Genomic DNA, 8,410 nt, shown 5'->3' with positions numbered 1-8,410 from the left:
GTTAATTTTTCAAGAAAATGCTCTGGTCTGTCTGTGGTAACATGTTTCTCCAATAAAAGGTCCACATGTATACTGCTTTTATTTTATGTTTTTGCACAGAAACACTAATAAGAAAGAAGAGTTGATGGGTGTTAAACTTTGAAAAATCTTGCCAAATTATGATTTCTCATACTTCAAAAATGGCCGTAAATACTCAGGGATCCAAGTTAGTTGTCTAGCGTAATCAAAGATTGCTATTTTTTGATGGTAAACAGATCCAAACTCCTCTGCAGTACCAACTTGCGTACCACTGTTGCCCACTGTCCATTGTATAGACTTTAGGGCAACAGTGGCGAAGATGGTAGAGTGGGTCGTCTCATGATCGGAAGGTCGGGGGTTCGAATTCCATCTCCTGAAAGTGCTTGGGCAAGACACTACACCCCCATTGCCCCCAGTGTCTGCGTACATTGGTGTATGAATGAGAGTATGAATGGGTAAGTGGATCCTTACTGTAAAGCGTTTTGACTGCCTAATGTAGGTGGAAAAGCGCTATATAAGTTGAGTCCATTTACCTTTTAAATTTGGAAAAGTCTCTTTAATCATGGCGTCTGTCTTCAGGAGGTTGGTGAAATTCTGACATGTTTCATTTCCTTTATTCATGAGCTTGTCCAGCAGCTCACCAAGTTGGCCTTCCACATTTTCTTTGCTGCCTTTGAGATTGTTGTACTCCCGGTCAGAGATGAGGCTGTGTTCTTGAACCTTGTTGAGGATCAGCTTGTGGTCTGCAGACAGAATGTTTATAAGGGAAGTTTTATTCCCTCTGATGAAGTCTTTGGCAGGCATGGCAGACCTAAAACACAACACAATCAATCTGTAAGAATATGATTAGGTAGGCGTAAAATGACTTTATTTGAAATGGGTGTATTTAGTGTCTCTCTCAATTTAAAATACATTGTCCTCTTGACACTGCACTGGGAAATGAAGTTCAGTGATGAAAGATTGCGTAATTGGTAGTTACATTCCCTTCCTGTTAACCCTTGGTTTGGCGCTAAGATCTATACTACACTAATTGTTCATGGATTGTTTTCTCAGGCTTGTCCCTTCATGTTATGTTTCTTCGCTTACATAACCTTGTAAAAAAGTACAGACTCGCAGTAAATTCAACATGCTTCTTTCTTTACTTAAAGGAATAGGCCACCGTTTTTACATACTGAGATATGTTCTTACCTAACCTTAGCCGTGTTAATATATATCCGTCTGGTCTTTGTCCGTGCGCTCTGTCACGCAAACGGAGCACATACGCAGCCTCTCCCACATGTCATATAGCTCCAAAAAGGCTCACGATAGAAGCTACCAAGCTCTTCCACGAGTTGCCTATTTAAATAAAGTTACGTGAAGTGTTTTCATGCGAAGTATATTTACACAGAAATGTAACATGTCGATTTTATAAGCAGATAAAAAGGGGTACTATATTGTGAGGCGTAATGATACAGGAGCACAACGTCCGCGCAGTAACTCCTAAAGACTTCCCCCGCTCACTTCCGTCAATAGAAGCTGCGTGACTTGTACAGAGCCTTTTACAACAAGCAGAAAATATATTTTCGGAAAGTGCTGCGCATTCCTACCTCATGGTCGAGGTCCTGAGTCCTGTGTCGTTGCCCAGGGTGAGTTGGAAATCTGTGAAACATTACTACACTATATACTTTCTGCTTGTTATCACAGCCCCGCACGATGCACGTAAAAGGCATTGTTCACAAGTTATCGTGCTAAAACTTGACGCTTCTTCAACTGTTCTCTGCGAGCTCTCTACAAGTCACGCAGCTTCTATTGACGGAAATGAGCGGGGGAAGTCTTTAGGAGTTACTGCGCGGACGTTGTGCTCCTCGTATCATTACGCCTCACAATATAGTACCCCTTTTTATTCTTTTTATAAAATCGACAAACAAAAAACAAACAAAACAAAAACAAAACTTCACGTAACTTTATTTAAATAAGGAACACGTGGAAGAGCTTGGTAGCTTCTATCGTGAGCTTTTTCGGAGCTATGTGACATGTGGGAGAGGCTGCGTATGTGCTCCGTTTGCGTGACAGAGCGCACGGACAAAGACCAGACGGGGATATATTAACACGGCTAAGGTTAGGTAAGAACATATCTTAGTATATAAAAACGGTGGCCTATTCCTTTAACAAGTGCCACATTTCAAATCTCAACTCAGTCCGCTGACTTAGCACACATTAAAGAGTGCGGAGCGCAATGTTCCAACGAGACACAAAGTAGTGCGTACTACTACAGAATTATTTGGTTAGATCAATACATAACACTCCATATTCCACCAATTTGCTCAACTGGTCTTTTCTACATTGGAGGTGGTGGTGTGGTCACTGTTGGTCATACATGTGAGCTGGCCCCAGAGGCGCGCGCCGTGCGTAAAAGTGCAGTAACGCAGTACCTCTGACAAACAGGGTTTTAGAAAACAGAGAGTGGAGGGACGGGGACAGGCCGCTCAATCAGTCCCGTCGCCAGACGTCAGTCTTAAGGGGGGCATATTTAGTATTAGGCATATTTAGTATTACTATAAAGTACATATTTTTCATATGGTATTCGCGTAGCCCTGGCTCACACTGATCATTAGGCTACATTAAACATAATCAACAGAAAATGTGACCACACCAACTACAGCTGTAACGTCAGTCCTCGTGGCAGAAACGTCATTACAGTTGCAGGTGGCGTTTCTCCGAGCTGAACCTCCTCATCAACACATCCTTCCACTCAGACTTGAACCTATGAGTAAGGTCCTTTTCCAAAGCAGCTGAATGAGCTGGGCCTTGCATCTGTGCAGAATACTGCGCCGATGCAATAAAAACACGTTTCTGAGCGTGGAAAACGACCGGACTCTGGGGCTGTAGAACGAGCACCTGCACCCCCACACTCCCCCCCACACTCGCGACACCGTTTTGGACCATGAATGTGGCTCGGTCAGTGCTGTGGCCGCGTCCACTTGTCAGTCTCTCTCAGCCTTCACTGAAAGCTCCAGTGTCTGAGTGTAAAACGCACACGAACGCGGGCTCTTTTCGGCGGACTTCAGCGCTTTGTAGTAAAATACACACGAGCACCTGTCACTGCCTTCGCCAAGAGTCTCTCACGAGCCGGACGGGAAATGAGCATAAAGAGGCGACATCGTGGACTCTCAGAGCGGAGGATGATCGTTAATACGACTCTATCATATCAGCTATATTTTATTTTGTGCCCAGACAACACGGGAGCCGTGCGCATTGCGCACGAGCGCAGCTTGGAGGGAACCGTGCCAGTAGAGACAGAGAAAGAGAGAGAGAGGGATGAAATGCGCCGGTCCCCTCTCTCCGTGTCAGCGGAGGAAATAGTTACTTGTTGTGGAGTTTGGGCTGGTCTCTAGTCGGGCAGAAAGCGCAAAAGTAACACTGCGCAAATGAGTGATCTTTGCCCAATTTGTAGTGGTTATATAGTAATTATGTCTGGGGGCAACAGGCAGCTATGGCCCGCCCATAGCGACGGGTATGCGCTCAATGAAATAGCATCATACTTCTCTAGCCAACATTGTTTACTAGCATGCAGTATAGATCCATCTCACCTAGTTTCTCCGCCTCTTTGATGCAGCCGATGTCTCTCAATAGGTGTAGAACTTTTGTTTCTTTAGATCCAGGAGGGTTTTCAAGGTAGCAGCTCCTACGTCAGCAAGGCATCGCTCAGACCAAGCGAGAAAAAAACGCTTTCCCTGAATATTTAAGTGTTTAAGCGGTTTGGTTTGACCCAAATTGCCCAGCCAATCAGAGTGACATCCGAACGCTGTAACGCCGGGCTCCGACCAATGGAATGAATGGAAGCTCGCCGCTCTCCTCACTTCCACCGCTCTAGGCCTGAGCCCGGTGTTAAACACAAGGAAGTGAGACTGGAGGAGGGCAGTCACCGGTGGATGTGGGGACCGAGGGACAGCTCAACAGACCGGTGTGACAGATCAACGTAGGGATCAAATCAACGAAGGGAAAACAAAGCGGAAGTGCGCGACGCGGACGCGCAGCAGAGACGCGGCGCGCACCAAACCAAGAAATGAACGAGTTTTTCCCATGGTTATTCCCTTGGATTAGTTCTATGCTTGGAATCAACCCATCGGAGTAACTTTGCATGGAATTCTTAGACCAAGGCATCATCTACTTTAGAGGTTCTTCACAACGCTTTGAGTGGACCATGTCATGTGGCTGAGCCACCCGAACAGTGTACCACACGTGAGGAAATGTGACAACCACTCTTCGGATGTTCAGCATGAGGCCTCCTTGATATAGTAAGCAAGTTAAAATTGTTGTTATGACACCATACTTAATGAACAAGTGACATCCATATGAGGATGAAAAATGGCATGCGTAAGCTATGTGTGTACGTGTTATGATAAACACAGGCATCAACAATAGTGTCACGTGTCACAACATTGCTTGTGTTGAATGCTAGTAGCATACAAACAAACAAGGTTGGACGCGTGCTTGGTATCAGAGCTGACATCACAGTTCTTCAAATCGGTAATGTCACTCAAAGCACTTTGGAGGCAGGTTAAAGGAATATGCAGTTAATCTCAAAAAACAGAGCCTACATTTAATGTTCCAACAAGATATAGCCTATAGTACATCGAGCATTTGTGCGATGGAGCAAGATTATATAGCCTATCTATGTATCTGTAAAACACTACACATATCCTGTGGGTATTGCGCAAGGCATAGGCTTCTACATGATGGGATTAAGTATCTGTATCTAACATGAGCTTTGTGCGCAATGATACACCGAAATGCCAACAGCCCATCAAGCTATATGACCGATAGACCACATCAAGGCGTTATCAACCATATTTAGTTTTTTTTTTTTATCTCAATGAGGGTTTTTTTTCTCTCCTGGTTAAATAAAAGTTTGAATTAATAAATATTATTTTTTTCTACTTTTTCACGTTTCAGATGAGGACATATGCTGCATCATTACCTGTTCAAGCCTACAGCATTTCGAATATTTGGACATTGGATCACAGAGGACGTTTGTGTAATTTCCAGTGGCACACATCTTGACTCCTGGCATCAAAGATGGAACAAAAATGGCTTTTGCACAAATATTGTTGTAACATTATTTTTGCCTAATAAAACCACTGGAAAAGAATGCTTCCAATTGTTATTGCATGTGTCATACAAACTGAGTATTAAAATAAACATCTACTGGCTGCATTTATAAGCTACCAAGAAAAAAGAAGGATAGCATGTTTTTTTTTTATTGTTGTAACAAGTGCAATGATCAAAATTATAAGAAGTTGTAAATTTAAAAAATAGATATCTAAAATGAAACTTAAGGGAACTTATATCGGTGCTTAGCTGTTTGGGTGGTTATGAGGAAATGATGAGACATTGCCTTTATACAAGTTGTTATATTAGGCAACTGTAAGTGGGTTCCCAGTTTAAATGAATAAAAAATGAACAGGGGTAGGAATTGAACACGTACTCTCGTGGACGGGAGTTCAACGCTCTATCTATGTGTCTACGCGAGCATGACATGTATTGCTGCATTATCCCAGACTGTTTTGGAGAAAAATGTGTAGTGCCTTTACGAGTTAAGCAATATCAAGTGTAGCAAATTTATTGCGATTCGCCTGGGTGGCCAAAGATTTGACCGTGGTGAAACTCTAAACAGCAGGTCCTTCATCGGTGTGAAGTGGATGATGCCTTGGTCTAAGAACCACACGCAAAGTTTCTACGATGTGTGGATTCCAGGGGAATTATTCTTTGAATTCTTTGTTTGGTGCGCGGCGCGTCTCTGCTGCGCGTCCGCGTCGCGCACTTCCGCTTTGTTTTCCCTACGATGATCTGATCCCTACGTTGATCTGTCACAACGCACATCGACGCAGCAGCAACGCAGGCCAACCGGACAACGCAGCAGGACCGTGGACAGTGGGCCGCAGCAGCAGCATGTGACACGCCATTACCAGCTAAGTTAAGGGACGAACCCATGATTGCCGCTTGTGTGTGCGTGTGGGCTGAGGGTTTGGCGAGTAGTCTACTGACGGCCGCTGTTATCACTTACAGCTGCACTGTCCTACTACTGCACGGAGGGGTGTTGCAGACCTGGGGAAGAGTCGCGGGACGCTTGCGGAGGCGAACTCGCATGATACGCCTGGAACCAGAGGAGTAAAGGGACGCACCCTGAGTTATCGACTGCCTGCGTATTGGCCTTCCATTCGATTTGCCCCATACCAATTGTTGCACTTTGTTGTTGTAGCTGACGTGGAGCATCAATACAGCGGAGACGCGGGACTGGCGACTTGGCGCTGCTGTTTCGCTAGTCTCGGACGGCTAGTGCCTCTTGACCGGTTTCATCACTGGTGACTCGCATCCCCTAATTGCCATTGTCCCGGACAATTTTGGACCCCCACCTTTTAACAACGTTTTTATAAGAACAATTTTTATGAACGATTTTATCCCTAGAAGACTTTGTAGAAATAAACGTGTACATATCTTCAACTGTGTATTGTGTTGTGTGGCCCGGGCTTTGAACAATTTCAAACTGCGACATGTCCTTACCACACCTCCAGCGTTGACGATGTCATGGCGGTCAAATGTCTTCCTGACTTGGCATCATGGGCAAAGTGAGGCTTCATGACACATCAAAGCAGTTGAAGAAATTGTGCAAAAATCAATTCAAATCACAGTTCGAAGCAATCTCTCTCCACATTAACATCAAATGGAAAAATGTCATTACTCATGTATTACAACCACATTCACAGTGTTTCAGGGTTCAAATAAAACCACATCCTAGCTGATATTGCAGCTATTGAAATACGGGATTTATTCTTTTTGTTATTGTCTGATACTAGAACAATCATACAATTGTCTTACCTTTGGTGAATTATTCTTCCCACTGCTGCTTCTGTTTGCTAATCTATATAAATAACACATGCTTGCAGTTTTAATTATATAAACATAAGGCTTTTTGGCCTGTACAAAGTGAATGAGAAAGTCACAGATGTCCCTTAGTGAAATGTTTTAACCTCCCCCCATCTTAACCAAGCACAACCAAATCTAAAAGCTTCTCGACTGGAGCTTACAGCCTATAGGCCAGTGCAACCATTTGAAAGCTAAGACCTACAAAACTGATTGAAGATTTTTCCTCGCATTGTCGTCACTCTTTTGTCACAATTTTGTATGCTTTTTTTGTATTACTTATCTTTTTTATCATGTTTTTGTTGTTTTTCATCACTTTTTGTTGCCTTATTTGAACCTTTTTTTGTTGCTTTTTCATCACTTTTTTGGATGCCTTTTCTGTTGCGTTTTGTAACTTTTTTATGCTTCTTTTCGGGTGCGTTTTCACCTTCATGGCTACATCTTTTCATCACTGTTTTGACGTGTCAAGAAGCTTTAAGATTTGGGTAAAGTCGAACTGGAGAAATTGTGCTCAGCTACAATGGGGGTTAAGGGATTAAAACAACGATGTTTGAATCAATGAATGGTTTATATGGTTTCTCAAACAGTAACAAAACATATTCATTTGAAGCCGACTCAGTCATGTCCATTATTTTAGTCTGTGTGGTCGTGTGTGTTTCTGTGTGTTCAATGATTTCAATCTGAAAAGCAAGGAATGGTATTTGGTTTCAATATTTGTGAAATAACATGTTGCTAGTTGTGGGTGTGTTGCCCCTAATCCACTTTTGAAATAGTATGTGTTACAGTATGGCGCCCCCAAATCTGATGTCAATGTAAATGAGAGCATGCTGTGTGTGTGAATATTGAGCAAATTAAATGGTCAATATTTGTACTTTTCAAGGATCCACTCACATCATTCATGCACTAAGACACTGGAGGAAAGGTGGGTAAAGTGCTTAATGACATGACAGTGTGCACCAGCATAAACTAGGATTTGCACCGCCAACCTTCCAGTTTTCACGCTTAACCATTTGAGTCATATCGATGCTGAATAGTTTTGTTTCTCTTTGCTACAGAGACATTATGACAATGGTTATTATACAGTTGTCTTTGGTTATTATACAGTTGTCTTTGGTGGTGAAGCAGTGACATGTTAAAACTCAGACAGAAACAAAAGCGGCTTAATGGAAGCTTTATTAAGCACATATGAGTCGCTCAGACCCTGACAGGAGACATTATCTTACAATAAGCAGATGCGTGATCATGTGGAATGAGCAGATGAGATGCCTGCCCCGTGGAGAGGTGGCAGAGGATGAGGAGAGCAGGTGCTGGGAGATGATTGGCTGAGGAGGCTGCGGGGGAGCTGAAGCTGGAGATGAGGCAGATAGTGAATATTAGATTGTCCAGGTGTTTTCTCATTGTCTTGTAATGTATTAAAGTACTTTTGCATTATTTGATTTTTGCCCCTTAATGTTTATTTAAAAACATTTTTAAACCCTTTTTAAACAGA

Source organism: Gobius niger (assembly GCF_951799975.1).
Source record: "Gobius niger genome assembly, chromosome: 8".
Classification (NCBI taxonomy): Eukaryota; Metazoa; Chordata; class Actinopteri; order Gobiiformes; family Gobiidae; genus Gobius; species Gobius niger.
The sequence above is the reverse complement of the archived record's forward strand: the minus strand, read 5'-3'. Positions refer to the sequence as shown.